The sequence below is a fragment of the Equus przewalskii genome, chromosome X, assembly GCF_037783145.1.
Source record: "Equus przewalskii isolate Varuska chromosome X, EquPr2, whole genome shotgun sequence".
In the NCBI taxonomy this organism is placed as follows: Eukaryota; Metazoa; Chordata; class Mammalia; order Perissodactyla; family Equidae; genus Equus; species Equus przewalskii.
In genome coordinates this window covers 89,204,809-89,223,870 of record NC_091863.1, presented here as the reverse complement: position 1 = coordinate 89,223,870, position 19,062 = coordinate 89,204,809, and the positions used below count along the sequence as shown (strand labels likewise).

General features: G+C 40.2%; 1 protein-coding gene across 9 annotated transcripts in view; it reads right to left on the bottom strand.

Moving 5' to 3' along the window:
* PAK3 (p21 (RAC1) activated kinase 3) overlaps positions 1-10,413 on the bottom strand; it is a 257,980-nt gene extending 247,567 nt beyond the window's left edge. For 4 of the 9 annotated variants that reach the window (XM_070606561.1, XM_070606587.1, XM_070606552.1 and 1 more), the window contains exon 1: positions 9,981-10,360. The gene's annotated coding sequence lies outside the window, so the exon portion shown is untranslated. Of the gene's footprint in view, positions 1-9,980 lie in introns of all 9 variants that reach the window. The other 5 variants (XM_070606560.1, XM_070606551.1, XM_070606567.1 and 2 more) reach the window with 3 other exon arrangements.
* Positions 10,414-19,062: the final 8,649 nt, after the last annotated feature.

Below are 19,062 nucleotides of genomic sequence, written 5' to 3'. Positions count from 1 at the left end.
GCAACTCTGTGAGTTTAATGAAGGGAAGAGAAACCAAAGTTTAAAAACTCAAAGGAGGGATAGAAAACGTCAAATGGGATTCAAAGGAGAGCTCGGGCAGAAAGGGTCTGAGTTCTGGAAACCACTTTGTCCTTTCTCAGAAACGCTTCTACTGAAGGTTTGTGCCAAAGGGCCTGAAATATGGTCATTATTGAATAACTGGTCAGTTTGTTCATCCAGATTCACTCTTATTAAAAAGAACATTCTGCTCTCCACTCACCTCTGCAGAAACCAGCCCCAGCGAACTAGGTCAAAAACCAGCCTCCCTAAATGCAGTCTCATATCAGGTTTCTAAGCCAGAGCCACTGGGAGACCTGGACTTTCCCACTTTGGAAAATAGTTTCAACCTTTCAAGCCAGAAATCCCAGGGGATCTTAATTCCTGAAAGTTACCATGGGAGGGGGTTACAGCCTTCTCTGAATCATGTAAGGAGCTGGTTAATGGATAGATCTCCTGGGTCCACTCTTGTAGTTTCACATTTAATTGGTTGAGGTGGGGAGTCCAACATATTTTTGTGACTAGTGATTCTGACACAAAGCAAGCTTTGACTTTAGAGACAAGTGTGCTTTGTCTAAATGGAAGGCACTACAGTATAGACAATCTATTCCTAACTAGGTCCTCATTTTATATGTGAGGAATCTGAGGCTAGAGACATTTAAGCACTTTTTCAAGGTCACACAGTTAATTAGTAACAAAACCAGAACTGGAACCCAGATCTTCTGCCTCCCAATTCACTGTAAACTCCATTTACGCACTCTCTTTGCTTCTCAATGAGATTTTCCTTTCTACTGTAAGCATGGAGACAGATGTCCTCTCCTGGTTATAATCAAAGTTAAAAGGCAATGCTACCTTTGCAGAACAATTCATTAGAAAACAAAACATGACAATACTCAGTTCTACTAAAAGCATCAAGCATAGTTTTAAAAAGAAAATAAAATATGGCCTTTCCCATTATGACCATCCATAAGGAGAAATGTATCACATGATTTATGTGTAGAGACCATATTTGTAGCCACAATGTTTCAGTTTTAAATTATTCAGCATTGAGGAAGAGACACCCTAGCTTTAAGATAGGACATTCATTAGCTTAACAACCAAAGCCATTTTTTTCAAGGCAGCAAAGATTAATAATTTTATCTGGCCATCAGTTCCCCTGTGAACTTTCCTTACTCTAGTCCAAACCTTTAAAAGAAAAAAAATAAATATTAGATAAGCTCTAAAGCCATTTGCCAAATACCAAGATTTTGAGGTAAGTGGGAAACCACAAATCATAATTGTCAATAGTTTAAATAATCCAAATTATTCCTTTGGGGACAATAACCCACCCATCTTCTGACAGCTCAAAAGCATCCCAGGGGTGGGCCGTGTAAGTACTACACTAGGTAAAGTGAACAATGGGTAAGTACAAAGGGCGTTCTTAAATCTATCAAATTAGGAAGCTGCACTTTAAAGGCACCTATATCCATCCCTAGAGGAGAGAAGTTGCCAAATTTTTAGCTAGCAAGTCTTGGGGGGTATATCAGGAGCCTTTTCCAGCAATGTCCAACTTTCAGAGCATTTCTCCTTTCCAGATGTGTCTTCTCCATCCGTAAAATGGGTAACAACTGTCACCACTCTTTCATGCTCCCCCTCTACTGCTCTGCCACCCCCAAGGTATTTTAAGGTTGCTACTGTCGCTTTTCAGACAAAAGACAGTTCTTAAGCCACACAAACAACCACTCTGATATCCATCTTCTCCTACTTCATAGATCCTACCTTTGGCCTAAAGCAAACACCAAAATCCCCTTGATTATATCTGGATGTTGGCAGAAAAGAGATACAAGAAGATGAAGCAAGCCCAGGCAGAGTGAGAGAAAAAGCTACACCTGTACCTGTTTGCCACTATTCCCTTTGCAGAGGGTGACATCACTGTTTATTTCTGTTAGAATAACTTCTCATGGGAGGGCCTCAAACTTGTCCTCTTTGCAGGAAGGCAAGTTGGATAGAAGTTGACTCCTACTCAGCACTCAGCCTCTGGAAAATTCTGGAACCAATCTAGCCACCCTCAGAGGTCAGTGAAGATGCAGCAGTACCTTCCTTCCAAGTGTCTTGCAAGGTAGATTTCTAAAGTTAGTTCACCGTTGTCTGCTGCTGTGGCTGCTGCCAGCAGAAATGACCCTAAATGGCCATTCATTTCACAGTGAATTTAGAGGGACTTGATGCTGGAAAATGCTTTCGACACAGTTCTAGTCGGAAATGAATTAAAAAGCATGTTTGCTTAACTAATGGAAGGTGAAACATGTATTACATGTGTTTCATGTGCAGTCAGGGATTTCTGCCCCAAGACTTTTGAAGTGCCAAATATGAATTCCTGCCTACCACTTGATTTAAGAAGCAAAACTTGAATTATCAGAAGACACCAAGAGGAGGAGCAGAGTGTACTTTTATACACTGTGGTTGGAGTGTAAATTGGTAAACACTTGAGAGGGCAATTTGGCAATATCTAGAAAAAATATTACTAAACAAATCCAGTCCTTTGAATTTATCTTAAGGAAATAATGAGCCAAAGTCATACAATATAGTCTGAAGATGTTCACTGTGGCATTGTTTGAGTGCTCATAAAGGAATAGAGTGACAACTAGGATTTTTTTTTAATTTTAAACATTTCTGTACAATGAAAGACACTAAAATCAAAGTTAAAAATAAACAATAAACTGCTTAATGTATTTGCAACATAGATAACAGTTAAATATTAGTATCCCAAATATATAAAGAGATCCCAGTTATCAAAATGAGAAAGAGCAAGCCAATAGAAAAACAAGCGAAGGATATGAAATGGCAACACAGAAGAAGAAATACAGATGGCCAATAAACATAAGAAAAGATGTTCAACCTCGCTAGTACTCAAAAAAGGCAAAGCAGGGGCTGACCCCGTGGCCGAGTGGTTAAGTTCTCGCGCTCCACTACAGGCGGCCCAGTGTTTCGTTGGTTCGAATCCTGGGTGCGGACCTGGCGCTGCTCATCAAACCACACTGAGACAGCGTCCCACATGCCACAACTAGAAGGACTCACAGTGAAGAATATACAACTATGTACCAGGGGGCTTTGGGAAGAAAAAGGAAAAAAATAAAATCTTTAAAAAAAAAAGGCAAAGCAAAAGGAGATTTTTTTTCAGCTATCACATTGTCAAAGAATAGAAAGACTAATAATATCTGAAATTGCTAAGGAAGAGCATGGAGAAATGGCCACTGTTGGTGGGACTATAAATTGCTATAGCCTTCCTGGAGGGCAATTTGGCAGGCTCTATTAAAATCATATGGGGCTGGGGCTGGCCCCATGGCCGAGTGGTTAAGTTCGCGCACTCCGCTGCAGGCGGCCCAGTGTTTCGTTGGTTCGAATCCTGGGCGCGGACATGGCACTGCTCATCAGACCACGCTGAGGCAGCGTCCCACATGTCACAACTAGAAGGACCCACAACGAAGAATATACAACTATGTACCGGGGGACTTTGGGGAGAAAAAGGAAAAAAAATAAAATCTTTAAAAAATAAAATAAAATAAAATCATACATGTGCAAACCAGGGGCCAGCCCCGTGGCCAAGTGGTTCAGTTCACACCCTCCACTTCGGCAGCCCGGGGTTCACAGGTTTGGATCCTGGGCACAGACCTACACACTGCTCATCAAGCCATGCTGTGGTGGCACCCCACACAGAAGAACTGGAGTGACTTGAAGCTAGGATATACAACTATGTACTGGGGCTTTGGGGAGGAAAAAGAAGGAAGATTGGCAATGGGTGAAAAAAAAAAGATTTGCAAACCAAACTCTCTGAACCATCAATTTCATTCCCATGAATTTATACTATAAAAACGCTCGCAACAGTATGCAGAGATGCATGTAAAAGGAGGTATGCTGCACCAATATTTAATAATTTTAAAAATTAGAAATAATGTAAAAATCCATTAAGAAAGGTTGAATTAAAGAAATTGTGTCACAACCATATAAAACAGAGTACTATGCAACTATTAAAACGAATGAAATAGCTAGATGTATGCTGGTAGTAAAAGACACCCAGCCAAATAGTTCAATGACAAGGACGTTGTAGAACAGTATGTGGAGCATTAGTTACATCTTATTATTTTATGCACACGAATACATATATGAATATTCATAAAAACATGCACAAAATGATACATACCAAACTAGGAACATGGTAAGGGATTAGTGGTGGAGAGGCCAGGAACATTCTACTTCATATTTCTATTTGTACAAGCATGAGCATGTATTATTTTGATCATAAAAATGCTTTTTTTAAACAAGAAGTGAAGCAAGCTGTGCCACTCCCCCACGACGTCCAGCTCCCACTCCCAGCCTCTGAAAACGTCCTCTTCAAGGACATGATGTTCCAACACCTAAGACAATTTCCAATACCCAAAGCCATGAGCTTTTGCTATTTAGAAGTTGAACTAGGGTAAGAAACACCAGAAAGAAGTGGAAGAGTTGTCACATTCTTTTAGAAGAGTTTCATTTCATGCAAATAATTATAGTGTGATTGACATCCTTTCTAGAATGACCTTCCTCTCCCATCCTCCCAAATCTCCTACCATTCTTCCTGCCATGCCTCCTTTTCCCCCATTTCTTTCATAAGGTTCAGACAAGTGGACATGGCTACCTCATTTCAATTCCTCTTCTGTTTTTACCTCAAGTCCAGGATTCAATCCCATTACGGTCATGTGTCACTTAACGACGGGGATACATTCTGAGAAATGTATCATTAGACAATTTTGTCATTGTGCAAACACCATAGAATATACTTACACAAACCTAGATTATATAGCCTACTACACACCTAGGCTATCTTGTAACAATCTTATGGGACCACCATTGTATATGCAGTCCATCATTGTCCAAAATTTCATTCTGCAGCACATGACTATATTTTATCCTAAAGAAATTCCGCACTAACTCCCCCTCCCCTAGTCTATTTGGCACAAGGCTCATCCCAGTATTTCCAATTCCCTCCAAGTTAAGGTTGATAATGCCAGCTCTGGGAATCTTTAGTATTTAGGGAACATCTATAAATGACCCTAGGCCATGTACCAGCACCAATAGCCAGCAAAGCAGGAATCCTGGACCCAGACTGCCCTGAAATTATATGCACATGTTAGTGGATCTTTGGGGTGTGCATCAGTAGCTTTCATCAGACTTTTCAAGGAAGTCCTTGATCCACAAAAAAGTTAATAACCACTAAGGTAGAGGGACTGGCATGATTCAATCACTGAGTATCTAGGCAGAAGACCCAGTGTTCAGGTTTCCAGTTGGCTGCTTGGCTTGGTGAATCAGATAACCGTACACTCAAGAGGAATGGAGAGAGAGGGAAGCATGGCCTTTTCGGGGTCCACTAGAAACCTGTCCCTTGGCTAAAGCTGCCACATAGAGCCCACACAACTCAGGCCTGGAAATGACCTCCGAGTCTCACTGAATGAGCCAACCCACACTCCCCTAAGCTACACAAGACAGCTAGGTCTAGCAGAAAGAGCATTAGGAAGAAGCAGGCCTGAGTTTTAGCCTTTAGTATGACTTCTGCTCTGTTATGTGGTAGCTGTGTGACCTCGGGCAACTCACTTCACTTCTCCGATCCTCATTTTGCTCATCCAAACAGAAGGTTTGCACCAGATGAACTTCAAAAGGCACTTGCAGCTCTACCATTCTATGAATCTCCCCTACTGGACAGGCATTTCCACTAAACTCTCCAGAATAGAGAACGACCTCACTCTCGTTTCCAGTATCACAGTCTGAAATTCACACAGTTTTCTCTTGTGGCTAACCTAAATCCTTCCTACTGCAACTGAAGCATGCTGCTTTCATGCAGAGAATGGGTGGTCCGTGTACAGAGCACTGCAGAACTAGTCATTCTAATGCCTCCACATCAGTCTCTACCCCAACCCAGTTTGCAATGGTTATTAGCCGTTAATTCCCAAGAACTCCATTCTTCTTTAAAGGCAGCTTGTAAAGAAAAGAGGTTGAGGGAATTAATGAAGAGTCAAGGGAATCAGGAAGGGTCAATAGTCAACATGAGTGCTTTTTCTTTTGCCTTTAAATTTCCTTAAAGATGGCCACGCCTTCCTATTGACAAAATGGACCCCGGAAACTGTGTTCAAGAAACCTCTCCTGCAAACAGGACTCCAGCCCAGATTGGGTGCTGGGGCAACTGGAGATGAACCCTGCAACAGCTAGCTTCCAAGATGGTCCATTAGAACTGCTTCTGTGAGAAAATGAGTCTGAAAAATAAAAGCAACTTTCCAACCAAACTTAATTCCCATCTTCAGGGTTCTCTGATGAGCAGGGTGTGTTCAGATTGATGGGATTTTTCTTGAGGCTGTACTGCTGATACCTCTGGACCAGGAAATTAAAGGCCACACTGAAATTTTCAAGATGTGAAAAGAAATAAACCCAGAGAACTGACTCACCCAAGGTTGAATGAGGATAGGTCTCTGCAGTCAAAGCAGAGCAGAGAACTGAAGCAGTCTGCCCAATAATGCAACAGAAGAACAGGATTTGGAACTGAATTATCAGGATAATTGCCTTAATTCTTTACTTCCCTTTCATAATAGCCTTGAGTTTATATAGAGTCTTTCTTCTAAGGAGCTCAAAATACTTGCAGAGATATTATCTGAGTTGTCATCACACCATCACAGTCAGTGAGAGCAATGATTATTATCAGCCTCATTTTACACATGGAGGAAGGAAAGTCTAAAGGGTTCGTGAAGCGAGTCATCCAAGTTTACCCAGCAAGATACTGACAGCCTCCGAACTCAGTGGGAAATGTTCTTGCCCAGCATTGTGCAAAGAATATTCTTCTCAACACCAGTCCAGCCAAATGCTTGTTGGAACACCAGGTTCTGTGGGCAAATACATCTGGGAAATGCTGCATATTCTATTTTCCTGAAGAGTCATAATATACATTAGCCTAGTAAAGCCTTTTAGAAGCCCTGCAGTAAACAAAGCTGTTTCTGTTTAAGCAAGAGTTTCCCAAATTTATCTTGACCACAAAACTCTGCGTGTGTGTGTGTGTGTGTGTGTGTGTGTGTGTGTGTGTGTGTAACACCTACTAACGTCCTGTGGAGCTAGTCTTCTTTGGAACCCACATTGGGAAGCACGGGTACAGTCACTAGACTGCCCTGAGTGTCAGCACAGCAGACAGATCAATGCCACTCTAGCCCAAGTTGTGGGGGATGTTTCTTAGAGATATTGCATGATGCCTTCTGGTATCATGAACAAAGGACCTTAATGCACCCAAAGGACCCCAGGCCATCATTTCCTGCAGCAGGGTATTGGCCAGACTAGGGAGGCAGTCGATTCAAGCTCACCCACTTCTGCTGGCATTCCTTTCAAATAGAGCCCAGGGCTATTTTTGACCTTCCTTTAAGGGAGATGCTCAGGATGCTGGTCCAAGGCCTCAGGGCCCACACTCTTAACTAGCATAATTTTGTGCCCGCCAGGCACTTTCAGTAGAAATCATCCATCTCTTAGGTTTATTTCCAGCCTCTCATCAGCCCATGCAATCAGCACCAACACAACATAACAGAGGACTCGGAAGACCCTGTTCTGGTGTTAATTGCATGAGTATTACAGTAGTCATCATATATCCGTTTCAAAACATACAGCACAGAAATCTTGTGCTATTAAGTACCAGTGACACCACTAACAGTATCTAAAATGTAAAAGTCCCTGAAGACCCTGTCCTGGTTAATTTGTATTTTATGTACAATCCAAATGATAAAAGATCACAGACAATGGATTTAATATTTATTACTAACATTTTAATATTTTACTTTAGTATTTATTAAACATCTATACCATGAGGGAAAGTGCCTGCGTTGAAATTGGTAACTCTTTGTGCAAAAAGTAAATGTAATGCAGGTATGCCTTTCTTTATCCATCCATTGGCTATATGAAAAAATTCTTTGTAAATGGATTTTTGGTAAAGATATTTGCAGTAAAGGTCAGAGGGGCACTGTTAAGATGATGTGATTATGAATCCTTTTGTAAAGCAACAAATTCTGCAATGTGAATACTGTCCATCTAGTTCATTTGCCTTGTAAATCCAAACCTACGCATATCAGATTTGCTTACAGCAAAACACTAACATTAATAAATGAGCTAGATATTTCTTAAGATGGTTATGTATTCTGATCCTTACCAATCTGCAATACTGGCTCCTTTTAGATTCATCCTTAATCACCATCCCAGTCCAGGGAGACTCATTCAGAGTTTGTTCAGAATGTGACAGTAACACTTTCGAGGACTCCCTGTAGTCTTACTTAACTATGACCCTTCAGCCTTTATACATGCTGTTCCTTCAACTTAGCCTACTGCCAAATTAATTCTTAAGACTCACTCAAATGTCATTTCCCTAGTGAAGCCTTTCTTGATCATACTCCCTAGCCCCAGCCAGACACCCCTCCTCCATACTCTCACAGTACCCTACCCATCCCTTGTCATATTCTACTGTAATTGTCTGTTTACACACTCTATATTGCCTATCAGACTGTGCACTCCCTGAGGGCTGAGATGATGTTTTATTCATTTCTAGACTTCCAATAGCTAACATTACTATTGGCACATAGCAGGTGTTTAATAAATGTCGGTTGTTTGACTGAATGATCACTGTCCTTAACTGTACATTTTTTGACCCTAAAAACCAATGCTTTATTAAAACTGTAAATAAAAATGTCAAAGAGAAGGTTTAGCAGTTTTGTTCATTTTTATTGATCTCTTCTTTCTTTGATTAAAAAAAAAGCGACCACACCAATTCCCACCTTATGGTTCAAGGAAAAAAAACACCTTTAAACCAAATTCACAACTAATACATAGGTGCATTTAGTATGTTCCTTTTTCTCCAAGCATACAGCTACATCCTAGCCCACCACTACCATTGCTGCAATAAAGACATGAGGACTCACTAATTAAAGGTGGGGGGAGTTACTGCAGGGATCACTGTAAGAGCTTTGGATCTTCATTGGCTGAGAGAGGGAAACCTGCTAAGAAAGTTGGGCATCTTTGGGGAAACAATGACGATGTCCAGTAGGACTCGGTCAACCTGGCTAGAAATTCCACATCCAGAACGTCCTAAGGAACAGCCCCAGCTGGGGGGATTTCCATCACTTTGAAACCATCATTACCCTTCCAATGTGGGCAGAACAGGTTGGACCTGATCCGCCTGCGTGTTACTGCAGTCTGGCTTGGCATGGGATGATACCCAAGGACATGTAATGCCAGGAGTAGCCCAGCCCCATAGCGCGCGTGCTCGCACGCGCGCGAGCGCACACGCACACACACACACACACACACACACACACCACACTCCAACTCACACTCACTGAATCCCACACAAACCCGACACCATCTCCCCTGCAAACACCACTGCATTCCTGTGTGCCCAGTCACACACAGGGAGTGCCCCCTCACATTCTCTCACTTCCCTAGTCTGCCTGGCCCATACCCCACACCACCACCACCGGCAGAACGCAGCCTAGCCTGGAAGTGGAAGCTGGTGAGGACTGGTTTTTGTTGTATGTAACAAAGCCCCATGCACCCAGGTGCCCCGCTGGATCGACTCCATCCATCTCTCCCCGCCCCCATCCATGAGCTCCCAGAACAAGAGAAAGCTCAGCTCTGGGAAGTGGATGCGCGGAGTGGGGGCGCAAAGAAAGAGAGCTTCAGGGGTGGGCGGGTGCAGGAGTCCGGGCAGCTTCACAGCTCTCTCGCCATGAAGCGAGAGGGACAGCGAACTGGCAAAGGGACCGAGCTGCCTTCCCACCCCATCACAACCCATCTATTCATAGAAAAAGACTCCAAACTGAGAAATAAATCTATCCTTCCGTCCGCCCCGTGCCCTCCCAGCGGCTCTTGGAGCCACTGGCGCTCCAACAGCCCGCAACAAAGCGTCCCCCAACACAGACCTGTTCCAGCCTCTTCGTGGCCCAAGCAAAGGGGAGCCGCAGCTGAGGGTTCTGCCCTTCGTCGCCGCCGCCGGGCAGGAGGCTCCGGGAATGGGAGGAGGAGCAGGAACTGGGGGAGGAAGGAGAACGAGAGGGGATAGGAGACACAGCAGCAACGGCGGCAGCGGCGATAGGAGGAGGAGGAAGAGGAGGAGGAGGAGGAGGAAGAGGAGAAGGAGGAGGAGGAGGAGGAGGAGGCTGCTTCTGTGGCAGCTGCTGAGGATGCTCTGGAGAGAGGCAGGGCTGGGTGCGCGGGGCGTGGGCTCACGTGCGCCCCATGGCCCGGGGATGCGCGCGCGTCTGGGTGTGTGAGAGCATCTGGGTGTATTTTGACTGTAATTATTTCGATTCCGACCTAGTCTGGAACTTGTGGTTCCTGCAGCCAGGCGGAAGTGAAACCCTTTCAGTCTCCCAAGCCTGATTGTGCCGACAGGGGGATGGGGGTTGGGGGTGAGGGAGGGAGGGAGGGCGGGGAGAAGAGGCTCAGTACCCGGGCGCCAGGCCTGCCATTAAGGTCCACACCCCTTTCTTCTGGGCACTGGTAGCTTGCATCCACACATATCTCTGGAAAGCCTATAGCCAAGGAGAATAGAAAGAGACCAAGGACAGTCACCATCCCCATCACGTTGTATTGAGTGAGCGCTCACCGTGTGCTGAGCGCTGTCTGGACTACCCAGAGGCAATTTCTGTTCTAACTTGGGATTAACTTTCACGAGTTGAGGTGAGCATAACTTCATACAGGATCTACATTCTGCCTTTTCTCCTGTTTCTTGTGCCATTGAAATATCTCCTGCTTGTAACCCAGGTGGGATACAATCAATTCTCTACTTTATACTCTGCTTAGCCAGCCAGTATTATCCAGGTCCCTGGCTTCACTGGTGTCAAGGGATCATTTACTCCTCATGCGACTCTGCCTCTAGGAGTGGGGTACTCAGTTTAGGTGAGAAACAAGACTGGTTTCTTTGAGGCCAGAGGGTTGAAGATCATCATGGATCCAGTTGGAGACCCAGTGTGGATCTGCACCCCTAAATCTAAGATAAGAGAAAAACCAATTGTGAGAGGCACAACTTCTCCCCATGCTTCAATTCTTGGTGAACTTGCTTAGAGCTCTGCTGAAAGTCTCCTTCCCACTAGTGACCTTTTGAGCATTTCACCTCATCTTGCCTAATGGCTTATGCTTATAGAGCACTTTGGGATTTACAAAGCGCTTGCTAATAACAGGACCCCTACCATATTTTCTCTGTGAATTAGGCAAGGAAAACATCATTATTCATATTTTACAAATGAGGGAGCAGATTCAGCAAAATTAAGTAGATTTGCCTAACATTAAAGGCTAATAAGAGGCAGATCCAGAATTGGGACTCAGGTCTTCAGGTTTCCAGGCCAAAGTTCCTTTTCTAAATGATATCTTGGGCGGGGGCTGGCCCCGTGGCTGAGTGGTTAAGTTCATGCACTCCGCTTGGTGGCCCGGGGTTTTGCGGGTTCGGATCCCTGGCGCTGATATGGCACTGCTCATCAGGCCGTGCTGAGGCGGAGTCACACATCGCACAACCAGAGGTACTCAAAGCTACAATATGCAACTATGTACTGGGGGGCTTTGGGGAGAAGAATAAGGAGGAAAAAAAGAAGATTGGCTAACAGATGTAAGCTCAGGTGCCAATCTTTAAGAAAACTACAAAATAAATAAATAAATTACATCTTGGAAAGAAATTTGAAATTCATCTATTGACCTCCATATTGGAGGTAAATGGTTTAGTGTCTTCACTAAGCCGAAATCATTAACTAAAATTAGATGTTGAAAAAGTATTTTCACTTAGATTGATACATTCAGGAGCAACTCACAAGTTAGTGCGGAAAAAAAGACTTACATGCTTGTAGGCCTCAATCCACAATCAACAGATATAATTTTTCCCTTGATTCTGCTACCAGCTACTGTGAGAATAATTTGAAATGAAGATATAGAAAGGACAATAGGAAAAGGGTCTATTTGAATTTCCTGGGGTGATAATCTTGTGAATGTTTCACCCATGAGCTAGGTCTGCATCCTCTAAGCCATGAGAATGAATCATTGTTTGCCACCAAGGGAGGAAACCTGTCTCCCACACAGCAGTCTAGGCAGTCCCAAGGGTGTGCAGAGAGATATCAAGCAAAAGAGTCAGGCTAGTGCAGTGAGCAAAAGCTCTGCTCTGGAGCCAGACTGCCCTAACTGGAAAGTCTTTGAGAATGACTCAATATCAACAATCCACCTGTAAAATATGTGTAGAGGTGTGAGAACAAAATGAAATGATAGAGATGTCTAGCAAGAGACATAATAAGGCTCAATAGATGATAGGTATTATTATTAAAGAAAAAAAAGCAAGAACTGCATTAATGGGTCTTTCTCCATTAAAGGCAGAAATCCTTTATTACTAGCGGGACCCCAACATTGAGGGAATGCAGAAGATGATGTTGCTTTCCTCCAGGATAGGAGAGAGAAAGGGCTGGTGATGGGACATAGGCGTGATAAACAAATAGAGATGAGGAATTATCTGCAGCTACTGAGAATACTGGAACTGAGAAGAGAGCAGGATCAGAAGAGGATGATGAAAAGAGGGCATTTAGGATTGGGCAGGGGATTGACCCAGATTCTTGCTACTCATGGTTATTGTGATATATTGGGAGTATATGCCTGTAAACAGCTTTGTAACAATGTACATGGTTTACTCAAAGGGGTGTTTTGGCTCTTCTTAACAAATTCCTGTTTATGAAAAGACCTAATAATGAACTCCATTCAGAATCTATCAGAAATACCTGAATCTGACATTCAGCCAGGGACTCCCTGTTCTGATTTGATATCAAATAGAAACTATTCTTGTTTGAGCCTTGCCAAGCACAGAGAGGTTGAGTCATAGCGATGCTCAGAGCCAAGCTGCAGAAAAATTGTGAGGGAGGTGAAATCCGTCTCTGACACCCTTCCAGTCCCTCTGTGTTGCACCCTTTCCTTCCCACTTCCGATCTCTAGACATCAAAATCCCTGCCTTTCCCACCAGGAAAAAGTGACCAGACTTATTCATTTATAATGAAGTACCTTTATGTGCTTCTCTTCTCTAACGGAAGACTAGCAGGAGGAGACAACGCTAAACCCACTGAAATGGATCACCAATGATAGAAGTTCAGGCATTCTGGGTGGTAAAAATACTTTGAGTGCCCTCAAATCATTTAGGTGTGAGACTCTCCATAAATAAGACCAGACCTTGGAAATTTTAATTCACATCATAACAGAAACCCAGAATGGTAAGAGGCATTAGTTATTATCTCCAGCCAAAACTCTTTGTTTCACAGGTAGTTAAACCAAGGCTCAGAAAGGTTAAGGGACTCTCCCAAGACCAAGTAGCTCCCAAGAAGGAGAGCCAAGAGATGAATTCCAAGCACAGAGCTCTTTCCACTACACTGTGCTATTCCATCAGCCAAAAAGAAAACCAGGAGCAATTGCTTAGAGCTGATATTTGAGACTTTATTCCAGGTACATAGGGATGGCATGAAAATAAGAATAGAGGTAAGAAATGAAGGTGTAGTCCTCTTTCTTGCTTCCTTTAGCTTTCTCCTCACAAGTCATTTTTTTTTCCTAGTAGCCATTTCAAAAAAGACGGCATGCAGAATGGTCTATGTAATGCCAGGCACCTAAAACTGGAAATGATATTAGAGGTATGAGACCAGGCTGAGATGGACAGAATCCAGGTCACTCCCTGAATCATTTTTTTCTTGTTGTAAGAACATTTAACATGAAATCTACCCTCTTAACAAAATTTTAAGTGTACAATACAGTGTTATCAACTATAGGCTCAATGTTGTACAGCAGACATGAAATTTAGTCATCTTGCATAACTAAAACTTTATACCCATTGAATAGCATGTCCCCACTTCCCCTCCACCCCAACCCCTGGCAACCACCATTCTACTCTCTGCTTCTATGACTTTGACTGTTTAGATAGCTTGTATGAGTGGAATCATGTAGTATCTATCCTGAGACTGGCTTATTTCACTCAGCATAATGTCCTCAAGTTTCATCCATGTCACACATGGCAGGATTTCCTTCTTTTTTTAAGGCTGAATAATATTCTATTTTATGTATATTCCATTCATCCATCGACGGACATTTAGGTTGTTTTCACATTTTGGCTAATGTGAATAATGCCACAATGAACATGGGAGTGCAAATATCTTTTTAAGATTCTGATTTCAATTCTTTTAGATAAATACCCAGAAGTGGGATTGCTGTAAATTTTTTGAGGAAACTCCAGACTGTTTTCCATAGCAGCTGCACAATTTACATTCCCGCTAACAGTGTACAAGGCTTCCACTTTCTCCACGTTTCCACCAATACTTATCTTTTATTTCGTTTTGTTCTTGTTTTTGTTTTGATGATAGCCATCCTAACAGGTGTCAGGAGATATCTCATTGTGGTTTTGATTTGCATTTCTCTGATGATTAGTGATGTTGAGCATCTTTTCGTATACCTGTTGGCCATTTGTTTATCTTCTTTGGAGAAATGTCTATTCAAGTACTTTGCTAATTTTTAAATCAGGTTATTATTATTATTATTACTATTATTATTATTTGCTATTGAGTTGCAGGAGATCCTTATATATTTTGAATATTAACCCATTTTCAGATACATGGTTTACAAATATTTCCTCCCATTCTGTAAGTTGTCTTTTCACTCTGCTAATTCTTTCTTTTGCTGTGCAGAAACTTTTTAGTTTGATGTAATCCCACTCATCTATTTTTGCCTCTGATTTTGGTGTTATATACAAGAAATCATTGCCAAGACCAATGTCATGAAGCTGTTCCTCTATGTTTTCTTCTAGTTTTACAGTACCAGGCCTTATGTTTAAGTCTTTAATCCATTTTGAGTTGGTTTTTGTGCATGATATATGGTAAGGATCCAATTTCATTCTTTTGCCTGTGGATATCCAATTTTCCCAATACCATTTGTTGAGGAGACTATCCTTTCCTCATTGTGTATTCTTGGCATCCTTTCTGTGCTCCTTATTCTGTTCCATTGATCTATATGCCTGTCTTTATGCCAGTACCGTGCTGTTTTAATTACTATAGTTTTGTAATATAGTTTGAAATTAGGAAGTGTGATGCCTCCAGCTTTGTTCTTCTTGTTCAAGATTGTCTTGGCTATTCAGGGTCCTTTGTGGCTCTATATGAATTTTAGGATCGTTTTTACTATTTCTGGAAAAATGTCCAATTGGAATTTTGATAGGATTGCATTGAATCTGTAGATCACTTTGGGTAATATGCATACTATAACAATATGAAATCTTCTATTCCATGAACACGAGATGTCTTTACATTTATTTGTCTTTTAAAATTTCTTTCAATGTTTTATAGTTTTCAATGTATAAGTGTTTAACCTTTTGGGTTAAGTTTATTCCTAAGTATTTTATTCATTTTGACATTATTGTAAATGATATTGTTTTCTTAAATTCCTTTTTAGATAGTGCTTTGTTAGTGTATAGAAACACAACCGATTTGTCTATGTTGAATTTGTATCCTGCAACTTCACTGAATTTGCTTAGTGAATTCTAACAGTTTGGAAGGAATCTATAGGGTTTTCTACATATGAGATCATGTCATCTGCAAACAGAAATAATTTTACTTCTTCCTTTCCAATTTGGATGCCATTTTTTTTCTTGCCTAATTGCTCTGGCTAGGACTTTCAGTACTATGTTGAACAAGAGTGGCAAGAGTGGGCATCCTGATCTTAGAAAAAAAGCCTCCATTTTTTCACCATTGATGTTGAAAAGTATGAGTATGATGTTAGCTGTGGACTTTTTATATATGGCCTTTATTATGTTGAGATGATTTCCTCCTTTTTTTTTTTCCAGCTTTATTAAGGAATAATCAACAAATAGAAATTGTATGTATTTAAAGTATGCAATGTGAAGTTTTGATATATGTATACATTGTGAAATGATTACCATAATCAAGCACACATCCATCACCTCACATAGTTACTTGTGTGTGTGTGGTGAGAACACTTAGGATCTACTCTTTTAGCAAATTTCAAGTATACGATACAGTAGTATTAATGATAGTCACCATGCTGTACATTAGCTCTCCAGAGCTTATTCATCTTGCATAACTGAAACTTTGTACCCTTGGACTAAGGTAATCCCCTTCTATTTCTAGTTTGTTGTGGGTTTTTTTAAATCATGAAAGGATGTTGAATTTTTTTAAATGCTTTTTCTGCATCCATTGAGATGATGATGTGATTTTTATCTTTCATTTGGTTAATGTGGTGTATCGCATGAGTTGGTTTTTATATATTGAACCATCCCTGTATCTCAGGAATACATCCCACTTGGTCATGGTATATGATCCTTTTAATGTGCTGTTGAATTTGGTTTGCTAGTATTTTCTTGGGAATTTTTTCATTTATATTCATCAAGTGTATTGGCCTATAGTTTCTTTTCTTATAGCGTCTTTGTCTGGCTTTGGTATCAGGGTAATGCTAGCCTCATAAAATCACTTTGGAAGTTTTTCCTCCTCTTCAAATATTTGGAAGAGTTTGAGAAGGATTGGCATTAATTTTTCTTTAAAGGTTTTGTAGAATTCACCTGTAAAGCCAGCTGGTCCTGGGCTTTTCTTTGGTGAGAGGTTTTCAATTACTGATTCAATTTCCTTACTACTTAAAAGTCTGTACAGATTTTCTATTTCTTCATGATTGAGTCTTTGGGAGTTGTATGTTTCTAGGAATTTATCCATTTCTTCTAGGTTATCCAATTTGTTGGCATACAATTGTTAATCGTAGTCTCTTATAATCCTTTTTATTTCTGTGGCATCAGTTTTAATGTCTCCTGTTTCATTTCTGATTTTGTTTATTTGACTCTTCTCTCTTTTTTCTTAGTCTAGCTAAATGTTTGTCAATTTTGTTTATCTTTTCAAAAAACAAGCTCTTAGTTTCATTGATATTTTTCTATTCTCTACTTTGTTTATTTGTGCTCTAATCCTTATAATTTCCTTCCTTCTGTTAACTTTAGGCTTAGTTTATCTTCTTTATTTAGTTCCTTGAGGTGTGAAGTTAGGTTGTTTATTTGAGTTCCTCCTTTTTAACGTGGGCACTTATTGCTAAAACTTCTCTCTTACTACTGCTTTTGCTGCATCTCATACGTTTTGGTATGTTGTGTTTTCCTTTTCATTTGTCTCAAGTTATTTTCTAACTTCCCATTTAATTTCTTCTTTGACCAATTGGTTGTTCAGGAATCATTCCATGAATCTTTCATTTTTAGAATAAATCCCTGTTATGAGAATATTATAATGAATCTTTACCCAAAATAGAGTACCAGGAAAGAATCTAGTTAGAGAAAGTTTCCAGTTTGTAGGGGCCCTGTTAATTAAGGCTTTTGTATAATCTCAAAACACAGCAAGGATTTAAGATAATCTGATCTTTAAAAAATAGAACATAAAACCCAGCACTATTTAGTCTTCTTTTCCTCTGTTTTATTGCTATGTTTCCGGTCTAAGCTGTTGACAATAACTTGAGATTAAAAAGTTCCTACAAGATTTATTAACTAGTTTTTTGACTCCTATGTATATTATAATACAACTGTGAAAAAAAGACACAGTCCTTGTCCTGTAAGAACTGGAAGGAACTCAGCATTGGATTGGTCATGGATTTTAATTATTGCTATATATAAATTAGTGTAACTTCTCTGAAGGGCTAGGTGGCAACATATATCAAAATTGTAAAAAATTAGGTGTGGAGAAGTTTCTCCAGGTGATCTCCTGAATTTCATAATTGGAAAAAAAAATCAAGAGGCTTGGTTTCCCTTGCTGATTAGATGAGCTATTTCTATGGACAAGTTCTTTGTTTCAGGACCCAATTTCTTAATCTACAAAATGAGGCAATAATTTTTTAAACACGTCTCCTTGAAAAACCAGGAAAGATGGAAGGCTTGTGGGAAAAGTGCTACATAATCCATGGTTTTCAGATATTGATGCTGAAGACAATACACGGTGAGTGTGGGTAGTGTACATGGCCCCTTTGAAAGTTAAATTATAAAGGAAATGAAAAATGATTAATTTTAGACTTTTCAAAGTATGTATGTTAAAATAGCAAGAATAATCAACAAAAGTATAGACACAAAATATACAACTTCCAAATAGATAAAGAGAAAAATGGAATAAAAAAGAAAAAAAGCCTAATTCAAAAGAAGACAAGAAAAGAGAAGGAGCAAAATGAAACAGCAAAAGGGACAAATAAAAAGCACATAATAAGGAAATAAGAATAAATCCAAATATATCAGTTATCACTCTAAATAGAAATGGACTAAAGTCCTCAATTAAAATTTCAAGGACTGTCAGAATGAATAAAAGAACAAAATCCAGTTATATACTGTTTATAAGAGAAATACCTTCATTTGTGTTTCAATGTAAGGACACAGAAAGACTAAATGTCAAAGGATGGAAAAAAATATTACTGGGCAGAAACTGACCAAAAGAAAGCTGAAGTAGCTATTTTAATATCAAATTTTTAAAATGTAAGGAAAAGCATTACTAGAGTTGAAAAGAGTCACTTTATAATGGAAAAAGTAAATTCAGCCAGGAGGATATAACATTTCAAAATTTGCAATTGCCTATTAACACAGCCAAAATTTTTTTCTAAAACAAAAATTCACATATCTACAAAGGTAAATTGATTAACCCACTATCACAGTGGGAGATTTTAACACATCTTTCTCAGTAACTGATAGATCATGCTGAAAAAAATCAGTAAAGATGTAAAACATTTGAACAGCATAATCAACAAGCTAGATATTACGTGTGTGTGTGTATATATATATACATGTATAAAATTTCAACAAAAAATTAGAGAATATACATTACTTTCAAGTACCTTTGGACTATATACAAAAGTTGACCCCATGCTAGCTTCAACAAATTTCTAAGATTTGATATTGTATTAAACCACCTTCTCTAATTACAATACAATTAAATTACAAAGCAATCTAAAAAATATGACTAGAATAAAACCCATATGATTGGAAACTTA